General features: G+C 52.0%; 1 long non-coding RNA gene across 2 annotated transcripts in view; it reads left to right on the top strand.

Moving 5' to 3' along the window:
• Nucleotides 1–15,947, top strand: part of LOC310881307 — a 30,386-nt gene extending 14,439 nt beyond the window's left edge. Inside the window, exons 3-4 of one of the 2 annotated variants that reach the window (XR_014572305.1) lie at nucleotides 3,285–14,950; nucleotides 15,030–15,947. This is a non-coding gene — a long non-coding RNA (uncharacterized lncRNA). Of the gene's footprint in view, nucleotides 1–3,284 lie in introns of both variants that reach the window. The other variant, XR_014572306.1, reaches the window with a different exon arrangement.
• Nucleotides 15,948–16,194: the final 247 nt, after the last annotated feature.

Raw genomic sequence — 16,194 nt, 5'->3', positions numbered from 1 at the left:
GGGTGTGCTCCATTTTCCCTCGGGGAGCCGGGAGGATCCAAGCCCTCCTGAAGCTCCGTCAGCCCCATGGGCTGCAGCCAGAGGCTGTGTGCAGGATGCTGACCGGGCCGTCCGAGCCCGTGGCTGAGCCACCGCTGCTGTGCTGCCGGTAGCACCGGGGCTTGCCAAGAGCACGCAGACGTTGGAGAAACTCATGGACTGGGACTGAGAGCCCCAAATGGGCTGTGCAGAGCCGTGGCATGAGTAATGGGTCAGGAAATGAAGAGGTTTTCTGGCACCCCTGCGCATGTTTAAATAGCAGTTTATTAAATGTGACGGCAATGCTTGGAGCTGGGACGCTGGGAAAGTGTAAGAGAAGCCAGGGAAAGTCTGGGACTCCTGGAACAGGGATGCAAGATTTGGCAAATGGGAGCTCCTAGAAAGCCTCGGGTGGAGGAGGTGTGCCTGGAGGGAGGCGGCAGATGTGGGAGACCACGTAGCAGGTCAGCTCGATAGGGGCCGGGGGAGTCCCAGTGGAGTCCAGACACTGCTGGGAGACCCTGCGCTGGGGAGGTGGGACTTGTGCTGAGCTGTTTCCTAACCGAAATCTGTAGAAAGATCCCGACCCAGACACAGAGAGCTGCTCTCCGTGGGTGGATGGGACAGGGCGGTAGTCCACTCAGATCATCAGAACATGCCGTGAAACTTAAAAGTCAGGGATTTCCCAGATGTACTAAAGTGGGTTTTATTAATTATTTGGTTAGTTTTTTCCCCAAAATATATTCCGGTAAAATCCTGCCTAATCCAACAATAGCTTTTCCTGCTGGGGGATGTGGAAGCTGAAGCACACTTATGGGAATGGTGGCCGCAAGGGAAGGAGGTGCAGAACAGCAGCAGGGAGTGGAGCACCAGGGCCTGGCCAGCGTGGGAGGGACCTGTGCTGGAGACACAGCCCTGTCCCTCGGTGACCCAGCTCTAGAGCAACATCCTGCCAGGAATAACCTACTTGAAGCTATATACATGGATTGCCACTAATTCTGGCTGTTCCAGGAACATCTCTCTCCCCAGGCACCTTTGCCATACGGGGACTGGAGAAGAGAAGGGTGCTCAAACCTTTCCCACCCTCTTGGGTGTGGCAGTGGTGATCCCGATCGGACTTAGCAGGATCCCATCTGCTGCGAGGTAGTGTCAGACTAGAGACACCGTCTGTGACATATTTCTATAGCTTCTTAGTGCAGAGAGGGGATGTTAGAGATTTATTTCCAGTTTGCTGGTCTATTTGTGTTATACAAAGCCCTCCAAGCTCTAATGAGGACTGGAGAGTGCTAGCTGGCTTCCCACTCGTATTAAGCATCCTGCAGGTGGCTGAGGGCTCACTTTTTCCAGCATCTCCATGGGCCAAGGAGGGTCCTCAACTCACACCCCGCTGCAGGGGACTGGGTGACCATGGGATCTGTGGCAGCAGGCTGCTGCTCTTCCCTGGCTGGCGATGGAGCTGCTGCTGCGTGTGGGAGAGGGTAAAGAAGTGGGGAATTTTTCCACCCTGACCCACATATGAATGTCTTCTGATGCAGGTAGGGCTTCCTGAGGGTTGATCTTGGCTGATAGTGGCCTCCTCCTCATCTCCTGGGTGCAGGAGGACTTCCTCTTGATGGAGACTTCCGTGGCTGAAGAGCTCCATGGGTGAGGGGCACACAGGGTGTGGAGGGCCTGGAGGACGTGTCTCCTGAGAAAAGTCTGACAGAGTTTCGCAGGACCAGACACCATAACCTACCTCTATTTCCAGTTCTGTCTTCCGCCCAAGAGGAGAAGTAGCCAAGGGCTTAGATTGCAAAACCAAAGATTAATTTAAGCTTACTCATCACAAGGTCCTTCACGTGCTGGAAGGAATTTCTCAAGGAAGTTTGGGTTGGACAAAGTCCCAAAGGCAGCCTGGAGCCGCAACGCCTGGCATCGCCTGCGCATCGCTCTGGGTGCACCCAGCCCGTGCACGCCACCGGCTGCTGGCAGCCACCACCGTGGGAGCGGCCGAAATGGCTTGGGGTGAGCGACCTGCTGCCTGCCAGGGATTGCCTCGGGGTGGAGCAGAAACGGGTGCTGAGGTGTGCCCGGTACGCTCACCTGGTGACAGCCACACCGGCAGGGATGCTGCTGTGCCAGGGACAGGCAGAGGGGTCAGACCCACCCCACCATGCACAGGGTGGGCATCGCTGGGGCCGAGAGGCAGCACGTTCCCAAATATGTACTTTCTTTTTTTTTTTCCCCCCCTTACACAGCCTGGAATGAGGCCAAAAACCTAGGGCTGGAATCTCTCTCCAGGCAATTAATTATTGCGGAGAGACAATTTGTTAAGCAAGAGAGGCTTTTAATTTGCAAGAGCTCGTCTATTCTTATTGTATCTTTTAAACTGAAGGAAGTGGAGTTGATCGAAATAGACTGGAAATAGAAGATTTTAATTTAGAGGCTATGTTCAGTGTGCTGACAAAAATAGGAAACAGTGCTCTCAGAAGAGCATGCTCCCCCTGAAACCTGGCTGGAGCGTGCAAGGAGTGCTCAGGAATAATTAAAATCATTAGAATAGTCTTGAAAAATCTTTTATTGAAATTCAGCTGGACTTGCTCAGAAAAGGCAGGACTGTCCTGGATTTCTGGGCTGAGACCTTTCCTTTCCCTTGCACGGCACTGAGCTATGCTTGCCCCACAGCAGCCCCAAAGCTCGAGGTGATGGGGAAGAAGGTGGAAGAGGGATGTGATGATCAGGACAAGCTGGTGGCTCTGGGATGGGACTGGTACAGCCCCTGCATGGGACTGGTGGCTGCTGGTGGGGCTGGGGTCACACAGGGACCTGCGCGAGCAGTACTTCCAGCTCAGCATCTTCCCAGCAGACACCATGTGTTCTACAAAGCCGACAGCCTGCGCGGCAAAGGGTAGGTTTTGACCGGTCTCCTTATTGCACTCGTTCTTTTGAAGTAGCTATATTTAGAAATCTTTGTGAAGTCTCACATTGACACTTTTCAAAGGAGAATGGTTCTTTTTTTTTTTTTCTTTGAAACAACTTATTTAGAAATTTGTGCTTATCATTCGTGCAGCATAACAAGTAGGTTGGTCTGTAGATTAAGCTGGAAATGGAAGCGAGAACCTTTCTTGTCGTTGCTCTGAATGCCTCACCTGCAAAATATCCCAACTTTTTGTCCCAGTTCAGGCTGGGGATTACTTTAAGTCCGTGAATAGAAGTCATTTCTTGTCTAGTCTAAGTGCTGTAAGGAATAGCCACTGACTGGAAATGAGGTGCCGCTCTCCTTACAGGACGAGGGACTCTCCCAAAATGAGGCACCGTGCCCTCTGGCTGCAGGTCTCTCAGGAAGGAGCTTGCTGCAGAGATCGCATCAGCCGGCTGGAGGAGAGGAGCCAGCCCCCGGGCAATTCAATTGGGAACAGAATCGACTCTGTTTGCTTCAGTTTAAAAAATAATAATCTGTAATGAAGTGAAGGCAAAAGGGAAAACGGGTAGAAATTGAATTAGAGCTGCGCTGGTTCCAGCAGTCCCCTGCGGGCCCTTCTGCAGGCTGAGCCCCGCCAGCGCCAGGCTCTTCCCGGCCAGCCCCAAAGCTGGAGGGGCACGGGGGGCAGCAGGGCCATTGCTGCTGTGGGGTGCAGGCCTCTTGGCAGGAGGGAGGCAAATTCCAAGGGTAAATGGCTGCAAATCAGCAAAACCACACTGCTGCTCGGCTGTGCAGGGGGGTTCTGATGTCAGCGAGGGGGGCTGCATGCACTGACTCCGCGCGGCAGCATTCGATTAGCACAGCCGATTAGGCACGTAGCAGGCTCGCCTTTCTGCTTAGCAGAGATGAGGATTTTCCTAGAAATGTCTAGAAATCAGATGGCAAGTTGTGCGCTGCATTTAGGGAAGGAGAGTCAGCACTCACACGTACGCCGAAGGCATCGTTCATGAAAACCTGCTGCAGGCCACGGCCTATGGCCTGCGCTTGCTGCCCTCTGACTCTGGGTCCCGGAGAACCTGACATTTCCCACCTCCATCTCCTCGCTCCTCTTATCTTCGCAGCCTCTGCACACCCACAGGATGTTAGGAAGAGCAGGCATTAGTTTTGGATCACGCTCAGACCACCTTTAATCTATGCCCCATCCTGTCTGTGCAGCAGCTCCATTTCTTCTTTCCTTCCTTTCCTCTGATATATACGGCTAAAATTTCTCTTGCTATTTTTCTTGGCATTCTCTGCAAGACCCAGTTCAGCCTGACCTTTGCCAGTTCCCACTTTATGTCTTGGGCGTTTCAAGACATAGGGTAGGCTGCCTTTTTCCTTTACAGCACAATCCTTTTACCCCCTTCTTTATCAGCTCTCTCCATCCTTTTATGTAGTTATTTTCTTGGACAGCACAAAAGCCTTTCCTGGGCTTGAAATACATGTTCCAGAGATCAAAGGTGCAAAACCACTAAAGGAAGCTCCGGGCCACCTCTGTGTGCAAGTCCCCAACCTGCTGTCCATCTGTCTGTGTACTCGGGGCTGCAGACCTTTGAGGCATAGCCTGCAGCACAGCCCTGGGCAGGGGCCGGGGGCTGAGCAGTGGCGTGGGAGCAGAAGCGGGACCACAGGGAAGGAAGTTCCTCACTCCCAAGGATCGGGGTGAGAGATGGTCCCAGTAGCCTATTTTTATCTCATTTTCGTCTTCTGGGGGGGCACCATGTATGGAGTGATGCTTGGCAGCCATTCTGCTCTGGTCCCTCCGCGAGCTTTATCTTGCTGTCATGTCAAAGGGGGAAGCAGAAAGAAACATCACCCATCCCTCCTCGTGCTGCCTGGTTTCTAATCTAGCATGAAAATAGCCTTGGCCATCTTGTAAGGTAGAGAGAGAGCATGGGAGCTGTGCAGGGTTCAGGGCATGTAGCTTCTAGAAGATTCGTTAGGGAAGGAACGGTAACGTGAGTCTGAAGGCATCTGGACAGCACTGTTTTCGGCAGCTGGACAGCACTGTTTTCTTTGGCCATGTGCTAAGATAAAAAATAATAATAATAAATTAAAAAAAAAAAAAAACAAGCCCCAAACTTCCTAAGCAGAATTTTGGACAGGCCAGCCCTGGGATTTGGAGCTGTGTCCTACACAGTTCATTAGTGTATCTCTGGAGATCATTTCTCTGTGGCCAGAGGACAGTTTCCTGTTAATGCCCAGAGCACCAGGGTTTTCTCTAAGGACCCTGACTGTGTGGATGTGCAGCAGGGAGCAGCAGTGCTGCAGTGTCCCCTTCTGCAGTGAGAGCAAACGGGTCTGGCTGTGGCTGCATGAGGGGACGCTTGCCCTTTGCCCTCTGGCAGCTGGGTCTGGACAGTGACGTGCTATGGGGATTTGGGGCCTTCATCCCCTGCAAAAATAGAGACCAGGCTGGAGAGGGCTCTCTGGGATGGTGCCTCCTGGCCCCGGTGCCTGGGAAGGACCAGGCTGCAGAGCTCCTCCAGCAGCACCATCCTACAGCCAGAGCCATCCCACTGCCGCACCCGCCGCCGGCTCCGCTTTGGCCATCAGGAAAGCCATTACCACGGAGAATTTCATTTCAGCCTATGTCATCTGGAGCAAATGTCTACTTCTGGTGCTTCTGCCTTGTGTCTCTGCATTGTCTCTCAGCTCTCCAGGCATCCCTCATCCTTCATAGCCCAGCTTTAAAATACCACCACACTGCTGCATGACAAAGATGTGACTGGTGCCATCACCCTGATGCGATGGAGCCCCCGGTCCTCAGCATGTCCCCTCCGGCCCTTCTGCTCCCCCAGCTCTTCAGGGAGGACTGACATCCTACAACATCTTCAAGTCCGCTGCCTTACCCCCAGGTCCCGGCTGCTCTGACTCAGTGCAGGGATACTGGAGTAGCCATCACTGGAGCACTGCGGGGTAGAAAATGTTCTCCATCTGCTTGGGATTAGGAGAAACATCCATGGTCTCCAGCACATGGGAGTCTTTCACTTTGCTGCCAACACAACTCTTTTTCCAAGGCTTAACTGTTGCCAGAAATCTGTGGAGTCAAGACCTGGTATTTCTCTGGTTCTAAGGAAAACTCCCCCCAGTCTGCTTTCCACCAGAGAGAAAGATCTCGTCTCAGAGAATAAACTCAGGCAGAAAGCGAGCAGCCCCTGATGTCCTCTCTCACTCAGTAATGATAAACTGGGGGGGGGGAATCATTGTGCAGGAGCTGGCCACTTGGCCCGGGTATGCTCTAGGCTGCACAAGGAAGTCTCATCTATTCTCACAAGATGTTTTAAGCATCCTTCCAACTTGATCATGCTTTGGAAGTGGCTGTGCTCCTTCCCCGTGGTGCCTTAGGCGCTGCAAACAGCACAACGAGCTCGCTGCCACGCCGCCTTTGCGGCTCAGCGGAACGCTCATGCGGAAAATCCCCAGGTAATTTACCCTGAGTGGGATCCTGTGATTTGCTGACATTCCTCATAAAGGGAAGCAAACATGAAAGGAACGAACGCAGAGGTGCTAATTTGGAAACTCATTTCGACTAGCTCCTCACTGACGTGGTAACAGTTAGCAGGGAGCCCCAGTGATAAACAATAGTTGCCGAAATCCTGAATTGGCTGTAATTGGCATGAAGCAGCGGAATTCCCTGCGTGAGGTGCAGCTCAGCAAGTTCCTCCGCACTACACCCTCCTCAGCAGCCGCGGGTGAATGCGGAGGTAGCTTTAGCTGCACAAGGTCTCAGGAGCAGATGTCCTGACACACGCACACCACAAGATCGTATGCAACCTGACATGCCAGCACGGCTTTACGTCGCTTACCGCTTCTGGGAGCTGTGGGGCTTTACTCCAGAGGATGCCAAGCGCTTCTCTTTAGCTGCTCACTGTAATTGCTTATGAACTGGGAAGATCCCAAAGGGACCGTTACTCCTCTGTGCCGAATGCCTTCCTCATTCACTTTTCACACCGACACCTGCAGGGACCCCTGAGCCCAAGGTGCGTTTCCCTGCAGGGCTGGGCCCCCCTGCTGGGGCTGGGGCTGGATGGGACGAGGCGGTCTGAGACCTCCCCAAGGGAGGGCCAGGATTTCCTCATGGACAACTCTCTTTCCTTCCTGGTGGCTCACCCTCACCAGCGTCTCTGGGGAGGGGAATGCAGCATCTGCCCTCCAAGGTGCTCAGGATGCATCAGCAGAAGGGCCGTGGGTTGGGAGCACGGCAGCGGCTTCTCCCTCCCCTGGGCACGGGCTGGGGCTGCTTCTGCCACCTGGATCCACCTTCCAGCACTGCGGCCAGACATCTAATGGCACCCGGGAGGCTGGGGGATGTGTAAGGAAATGCAGGTGGTGAGAGCAAAGCTTGGATGTGGGCTGTCTCTGCTGAGTGTGACTGTTTTTTGGAGTCAGGAGTCTGAGCTGTAACAAGGATGAAATTAAAGTTTCTTTTCATCGCCTTGTGTCTTCCGAAAGAGCTGCTGGTGCTGCTGTTTGTAGGTGTTTGTGGTTGCAGTAGCACCTTCGGGGTATAGAGACTGCTTGTCGAAAGGGGAAATTGTGCTGATACCGTTGCAAGTTTTGTTATTTTTGGGTGGCTAATGCATGACTAAGCCTGAAGGGATGCAAGACACGGACTCCTGATGGCTCTTGAACAGCAGACATTTATTGCCCTTTTTCACTACTACATATACTTTCCCCGTAGCCCCACGCGCTGTCCACGCGCCCGAAATCTGTCATGCAATAGGTTAGAGACCCTCAGACACGCGCCTCGAGCCAGCCAGCAATTGGCCACTGCCCAAAGCTCATCTTTAACACTGTAGCCAATTTACTTCATCTCCACCTTGCTCAAGTTTTTGGTTCTACTGCTGTTTTCCTCATTATCTCTAATTCAGGGATGTGTGAAACAGTGCAAAGCTCCCTGCGAATTCCTTTCCCACATCAGCCAACAAACCACAGAGCCAGTGGTCGCATCAGCTGCGTCTCAGAGGTAGCATCCTCCATCGCTGCTCGACAAAGCAATTGCAGGAGCAGGCAGGCTGTGTTTCTTTGTAACCACAAACTCTGAAAGATACGTCTCTGTCTTTCCAACACTGCGACTGCAGCAGCTGGGTGTTAAACATGCTTAGGGTGAGTCAGGCTCAGAGCATTGCTTGCCTTTTCTGGTACCAAGCGGGCTCTCGGATGGGTAAGTTAAAGTCAAAGCTATCTGTTGGGCTTCTTCCATTTGTGGCACCTCAGGCAGCCCCATCCACTGAGATGGCAGAGATCTGCTTCTGCTTATCTGAAAAGGAAATTGCTGTACAGATTGTGAACTATGGCAGCTAGACCACAAAAGCAGGGCAGCTTGTCTGGCACAGAGATATGAAAGATCTCACCTAGCTATGGTTGTACGTGACAAAGATAGACAGGAATTCCATGTTTCCTTTGGCTGGTGGTGCTCTGAATTTGCCAACTGCTTTAGGTTATTGTGGCTGGTTGTGTGGTTTTGGCCTTGCTGCACTCACCATTACAAGCCCATAGCTAGGCTCCTTCCATGCAAATTTGCTCCGCTTTGAACTATTTCTAAGAGTTCGTTAAATCACAAAGGTTTCTTCTGCCTGCTCCTTCCCAGGTAGCGGGTGTTTGATGCCAGCAGAAGCCATGGTTTATTACATACACTTGTATGTTTTTAAATGTCTCTTCTGTATGATAAATACTCTTGAAATACGGTACTCTAAGTGGTTCCAAGAAGATTAACCCTGTTTGATTTTTTTGGCTGCAGCTTTTGGCTGCACGTCCTTTGAAAGGCATGACATGCTATTTAAGAAATATGTTGTGTTAGGCAAACTGTTCACAGGCTGAAGACATCCAGCAGCAGTGAATGATAAACACTTCATGCATCAGGAGACGTAAATCTTATTTTCATCCTGCCAGCCTCGTGGCCAGCTTGTCCTGAGCCAGCCTGGGGACTTGGTGCCTTGTCCCCTGAGTGTGTGTCACCCTGATTGTTGGGGCAGGCGGGTGGTGATTGCCTGCTCTGTGTCCATGTAGGGCTCCCTGGTGAGCCCCGGGGGCCTGGGGTGCAGGGAGAAATGCAGTTGGGGTGGTGGTTCCTGCGCGACCCCCACCGGATGGTGGCATGGTTTCTTGCCATGAAGCTGGGAGCAAAACGCCCCCTTCCCTGCAGCCTCAGGCTCTCAGAAAATTGAAGGCAATGTGAAGCCGTCGACGCAAAATGAGTAAAAGACACTGAAGCTGCAGCTCAGAGGGGCACAGTCCATGGTAAGGGACTCTCAGGTCCTCCTCTGACTGCTTGATCTGCTTCCAGTCCCATGCAGAGCGCGTCCCCCTATCTGGGGCTGGTTTCCATAAACTCAAAACAAGCTCAGAGATGGCTAGCAGGGCTGCAGCTGTGATTACAACCAACCTGACCTTTCCAAACACTTCTCTTCCTTGAGCTGGAGCACAGCTTTCTAAGCCAGAAGGCTGATGTCAGGATTGCTTCATTCAGCAATGTTGGGAAGGGCTAATATACACCACTAAAAGCTTGCTAATAGCTCTAATTAGGCTGCAGCTGATGCTTCCTAAGTGGTTCTCCTTCCTCCTCCGCCCCTTCCTTGCAGCTATTTCCTGGTGGAGTTTAGGAAGGTGAGGTGGATTAATGCTACTTGGGGAGATAGTCAAGAATCCCAGCTGCAATTTTTTTAATTTTTATTTATTTTTTATTTATTTTTTATTTTATTTTTTTTTTCCTGGTGGGTCAGGGGGGAATTTCTCAGGGCAGCCATCTGCTTCTGCCTGGACTGAGTTGATGTAGAGGTGAGATGTTCATCTTGGTGACGGGGTGCTGGGAATAAGCATAGTTGGGGAAGTTGACAGGCTAGAGGTAGGATGAAAATGCAGCTTTGAAGAGCAATTCACCCTTGCTGCTGGGATCTTTCCTGGCTGTGAGAAAACCAGCAAGTTGTGTCCTTAAATCATGCAATCTACCCCCCTCCTTGGGTGAAAGAAACTGTGATAAAAGGGTTTGAAGAAGGAGTTCACCTTAAAGAGAAAGCTTTGTTGTAGCTTGCTTTGTTGTTGTAGGTTTTTTTTATTCCTTTTTTTTTTTTAACCTTGAGTAGGGACTTGCACATTGAGACTTTAAGCTGCCTTGTGACACACAAGACTTTTAAGCTGCTTTCTTTGTGCTGAGGATGCTTGCCCTGAAGGCACAGAGGATGCCTTCAGAGGGGGGTGTTTGGGGACCCATCACCACCCACCACCTATTCCCCATCCACCTGCAGCTGCAGGGCCTGGGTACAGGAGCCCTGGGGTCCCCCTGCCCCAGGTTTGAGGTCACATCCCCCCAAAACGTGCCACCAGCTGTCCTCCAGCCCTTGCCTCAGCGATTCGTGTGCTGCATTTCTCATCCAGATCCTCTGCTTAAAGATGCCTTTTTTCTGCATGTAAGCGTGCCTGAGCTGCGCAGCCACGCAGGCTCCTGCAGCACCGTGGAAAATGCCGTTCGCTGTGTTGTAGTGAGGTGGGTTGTGAAGCCTTCACACAGACCGAGGCAGCAAAGCTGTGGGGTTCTGCTGTTCCTTGGGTTGAGGAGCCTAATTCTGGCTCTTCTCCTACACTTTGGAGTACAGTTCCTGTAACGCATCTGAACAACCCACTGTGCAACCTCTCTCCGTGGGGATGCATGGGCATATTTTGAAAGCTTCTTTACTTCAAACCCCCACAAAAAATCAAGCCACACATACTTTGGGCAAAAACATCTGAGCAGATGACTTGGAAATGGCTCTTGCATAGCGCTGGCATTGTGTGCAGGCATATGTCCTCTGCTTCTGTGGACCTAAAAGCAAGTAAACAGTGATCGTGTTAGCAGATCTTGTTTCCTTCTTAGAGATCAAAGCAAAGAGCAGGCTGAATTCTTGTGGTAGTGATGGCTTTTTGAGAGAGGCCTTCATTGAAGCCTCTTATGGAAAAAAAAAAAAATCCCCATCATCGCCAACAACCCAAGCACCTGTTGGGAAATGAAATAAACCCTGTTCCTCCCACAGCCCTGGGCAGTGACTGCAGAACCTGGACTTGTGTGCGTGGCGTGGGCCGAGGGACCCCATCTCCCCGTGGGTAACGGCTGGGAGGGGAGCAGAGCACTGCACATACAAAATAATCTCTTCAGCATGGGCCGCGGTGTTTGCTGCTGTGTTTTTAGGCATGTGCTAGGGATGGGGACGGTAAAGGAGGAGGGGAGCACCTGGTGGCCTTGATGGTAATAACCTGCAGCAGGATGCAGGTAGGGGGCTGGAGGGCTGCTGGCTGAGCTGAAGTCTTGATACTGCTGGAGGTGAAGAAGGTGGGCTGGGGAACCTGTTCTCGCTCCGTTTCCCTAAGAGATGCTATTAGTCTGAGCAGCCCCAGGGCTGAGCCCACGTACCGGTGTGTGCAGAGCACGAGGGCAGGCAGTGATGGCTCAGGGTGCCGCAGTCCCTGCAAGGTGAGCTGGCTGCGAGAGCCTGGCGTTATTTCAGCTTCAGCATCTCCCTGGGATGCCAGTGATTTCAAATGGTGTGCGTGTTTCTCAAGGTGTGAGTGATGTTTGCACAGAGAAGGACAGCTGTCCATCCAGAGATGTAACTAGACCTAGGACTACTGTGGGATAAGCATTTTTCTACAACGGCAGGCCTAGGAGCATCAGGGTTGCCCAAGTTTTGAAAGAAAAGCTGAATTCCTCACATTCGGTCTTTGGGACTCAAGGGAAAAACATTCCTTGAAATCTGCCAGCATGTTTCATGCTGGTGATGATGCTGCTGACCACAGGGGAGCCGAGCTCTTGCAGTTCCTGGTATCCCCTCCCAGCCTCTCACGGGCGGCTGCGCTTAAGCAAGAGTCACGTGGAACTCATCAAATGTCATGCACCAGGCGTCTGATCCCTGGATGTATCCGGAAACTTGGTGAGGGCTCGTTGCGCTTTCTGGGAGCCTTGCTGCCCAAAGGGACAGGAGAGGCACGGAGCTCGTTGCTGGTTTCCTACATCCAGCCCCTACCCGTGCTGGGAATGAGTGCACAGGTGCATGGAGGGGTCTAAAATACCCCAGCCTTGTGCTGCGGCTGCTGTGAAACCAGGAAGGCGGCCAGCGCCGTACGAGGCTGGAGACACAAATGCTTCCTTCTGTATTTCTCACCAAACAAACTGCTGGGGGCACAGCTGATAGAGTTGCTGCACTGACCGCAGGTGAAGAAAATTCAGAGCCATTCAAGCAAGTTGGTACATGCAAAGGATGGAGCTTTTTAAAGTGAATATCGAGAAGAAAAGAGCCCTGGGTGTGCTGTAAGCCTCATGTTGGCTTCTGAGGCCTGGACTTGTTCTGTCAGCGAAGGCAGAGCTATCAGTGTGCATGGACCTTACGTGAGTGTTTTGGGGGGGTTTGGAGCTAAGTGTGCGTGTTCCTGGAAAACCAGCGTGGTGTATGCTCTGGGCCAGGTGCTGTGGCACAGTTTGGGAGCTGAACAACACTCTGCTCCTCGCCATGCCCAGGTACATCTCCTGCTTCCCCGGGCTCTGCAGTGGTTTGGCAGGCTGCGAGGCTGGATAGTGTGTGGGGATGCCAACACAGGGTGCTGGCAGCCTTCTGCTGGGCACCCCGAATGTCTGCTGGCCAGTGGATGGATGCTGTCTGGCTTTGTCCCTGCACGGAGGCACTGCAACCCAGCCCGCGACTCCCTCTCCCTGTTTTCTCGCCTCCAGAGCCGTTTTGCTCAGCTCTTTGCTGCAGGAAAAGCTGCAGGGGTGTCCTGAGCCCTTCTGCCTTCATTTTTCAGGACTCAGATCTCCTGCTTTAGGGTCACTTGTTCTTCGGTGGCTTTAGGATGGTCCTTCACCTGGTTCCTTGCACAGCAGCAAGATCCTAAGGAGCCTGCTTGCTCCAGCCTTCCCCTTTCAGGTGTCCCGAGAGGTTTGGAAGATCTGGCAGGGCATCCCATGCTGCGCAATTTGGGTGTGTATTTGCAACATCTGTTTTTCCTCGCAGCTGGGGTTTGGAGGCTCTTAAAATGCAAACACGGCCAAGCTGCACAAATGCTCTGCAGCACTGCACGCGAGTAAGGGCTGCAGGAACAGGTTTTGGGGTCATCCCATCGTTCTGCCGCCTTCGATGTAAGCAGTGAAGTGGGAAATGCTGTGCACAGAGTGCCCCCAAAGCTGTCCTACATGTGCAGGGCAAATGCTTTCAGAAGTGCCCTGGGGCATACAGAAACAGCAGCTTGAGGACTGTGTTATGGCAGAGCAGTGGAGGAGCTGGGGCACCTTCTGTTTGGAGGTTGGGGATGTCAGTGCGTTTCTGGTGTGGGGGGGAAAAAAATAAAAAGGACAGGAAATGTCACCCTTTAACAGTTCCTATGAAATTCTGGAGGAGGAAATCCTGGATGCTTCTGGCTGATTCCAAGGAACTGATTCCAAGGCTGATTCCTTTAAAAGAAATCTGGAATTTTTTGTTCTTATGTAGAGCTATAAAATCTTTTGATTTATGGGATTGGTGAAATATATGGCAGAACAACTCTGAAGTGTAGAAATGATGGGGAAAACCCATTTTTACAGGCAAATATCCAGAGAAGAGTATCAGAAGTTTCAGGGGGGAAAAGGCACCAGACCTGAAGCATTTCTATATAAAAATTCAATTTCACAAAACAATTTTTCCCATGTGAAGATGTGCAGCAGGGAAGTTTCTGGGAAGGGATATGCAAAGCAGGCAGAGGGACTTCTGGAAGGAAGTGCCTTTGCTGACAGGTCAACCGAGCTGACATAAATTGCAGCCCTAAATCTTGCATCTTAAAAACTTTCCATGCCCTTTTTGGAAATATGTGCTTCCAGGGGACTGGAAACCACCAGACACTAGCAGCAACCAGGCGAGGCAGCTTGGATGAATTTTCAGCTGCTGTTTATGTGCCACCTTGTCAAAATCCCTTTGGACGCTTCTCTTTGTCACTCGGACCCTGTGCGCACGTGTGACGGCTGCGTCCTTGCTGAGCCGCTCTCAGCAGGGTCTGGTATTAGTGGCCGCTGTCTGTTTTGCCTGGCACTAGCCAAGCCTGTCTGATTATTCGGAGGAGAATTGGACGGCAGTGCTGAGAGCGAGCTATTAAACCGGGCACCTGCGGATCTTGCTCAGTATGCCTGAGCGCTGCAAGCCTGCGCAGGTTTCCACCGTGCCTTGTACCAGCAGGCGATATTGGTGTCGTACCTCGGGCTGGGACAACATAATTATCGTCACACCCTGCCTTCCCACCTCGGTGCAATTTGCTGTCAGTGTTGCATTAGCAAAGGGAAAAGTGGGGAGGAAAAAAAAAAGGCATGCTTCCAGTGAACAGGTAGTAATAGAGATGTTTGTGTGGCAGTTGTGACTGGTGTAATCTCGGTTGTTATACAGCTCTAAGCGGGATTTAAAACAGTCAAAGATGGCAAAACAAATGGCAAAGAGATGGACGGTCTATTAGGCACAGCTCATTTGAGTCACTTGGAGCAGGGAGACTTCTACCTGTTCTGTGATATGCTAAATGAGAAGAAAAGGGGCACGGCCTGGGCAGGATGTGCCCCCAAGGAACAGGCTGGTGCTGGGTCCCAATGACAGCACCAGGCAAAGCTCTGAAAGCAGCTGTATCTGCTTGGCCCTTCCTTGGCTGCTGGGCTTGGGCTTTGCCTGCTCAGTGCCCAGCACGAGGGGAAGACTTGGCCCCATGCTCCGAGCCTGTGGTCCGACCACGTCTCACCTGCCCAACCCCTGAGCTACAAAAACACCGTCCCAAAGAGCTGGCACTTGTGCTTTTATTTGTCGATTACTCGCTTGGTTGATTTTGGTGTTTTTCCACTGCAGGACCTTTGTCCTGATTTGCAGTCAGCGTTTTCATCCGAAGCTGGTGCAGTACCCCTAAGGGATCGGAAGCACGCTTCCCCTTCCTCCCAGCCTGGGCTGCCGAGGTCCCCAGGAGCGCAGGACCTGCTCCGTGCCAGGGCTGCTCTGTAAGGGCTGGGCAGCTGGAGCAGAGGTACTGTTCACAGCTGCCAGGTGTGCGGCCGTATGGCACAAGCAGCTTTCTTCAGCAGCACCCTGTTTCTCGCTTGCAGTCCCACGGCGAGCCCTAGAGAAGAAGACAGCCAGAGGCAGCTGCTGGCTGGCTGGGAGCGTCCTGCCAGTGACAGGACACGAATATCTCCTGTTCCAGCAAGCGTGGCATGCCTGCTTGCCTCTTCTGGTAATGGAAGGCACTTTCCTACCTCCAGCAATGGGCATTGCACATATGACGTTCAACAGAGAAAGCCATAATTGCATAAACTAATGACTTGCAGAGCAAGAGCTTTCCCAGGGCTATATGAAAATGGCTTGTGTTTGTCAGCAAAGGGTAGATGAGGAAAATAAATCTCAGGGCCAGCTGGTTTATGTGCTTTTGCTAAGTCAGTCTGCTGCTGGTAAGGCTCTAATTGACCAAACTCTGCCTTGGGAGTCGTGGTTGTGCAGGGCAGCAGCCTCCGTATGGCCGTCGCTCTCAGCTTCCATCGCTCTGCTGGAGGTGTTTTCTCTCCCGTGCTTTCTGCTAGTTTTACTTCTCTCTACGTAATTGCTTACTTAATTCCTAAAGAGAAGAGAATCAAAACAAGAAACTTGGATGGAAAGATAGATGAAGAGCTCCTTTTGTACTGGAGATCATCAAGAATTAATTTGACATCCTCGCCTTGGTGCAGTCCAGACTTCATTAACGCATTTGCAAAACTCCTCCTGGCAGCCAAGCGTGCAGTGGAATAATTTTGGTCTCTCTATAGATCGAACCAGTATCTGCCTCTGGGTTTGGCTGGTCTCATTTAGGAAATGTTTGTGTTGCTTGCTGCTGCACGGAAGGGACTCTTTGTACTCTTTTGCATAACAAAGCAGCGTACTCCTTCAGCAGGGCATGCAGCAGCAAAACGGCTGCGGAGGCAGCGATTCCCTGCTGCGGTTTGTTGAATAGATGGAGGAGTGGAGCAGGAAACCAATGGGACAGTGCTTGTGGCCATGAAAATAGTATTTGAGCTCGTTCTTTAAGTCAGTCTCAGAAGAAAAACCGTCTTGGTCCCAGAGCTAAGAGGATGGAGTTTTCCTGAGTTACCTTGGGCTGAGCATGCAGCCGTCCTTACCCTTACACGTGCTGCGTCCTCCTCCCCAGGGACCCCATGCCCCTCGTGTGTGTGGCAGGGCCGTGATGTTTGCAGGGCACGCAGACCTTTCCCTGCTGCTTTCCCATCTCGAGCAGCCAAA

The sequence above is a fragment of the Anser anser genome (genome assembly GCF_964211835.1).
Source record: "Anser anser genome assembly, chromosome: 14".
Taxonomy (NCBI): Eukaryota; Metazoa; Chordata; class Aves; order Anseriformes; family Anatidae; genus Anser; species Anser anser.
The sequence above is the reverse complement of the archived record's forward strand: the minus strand, read 5'-3'. Positions and strand labels throughout refer to the sequence as shown.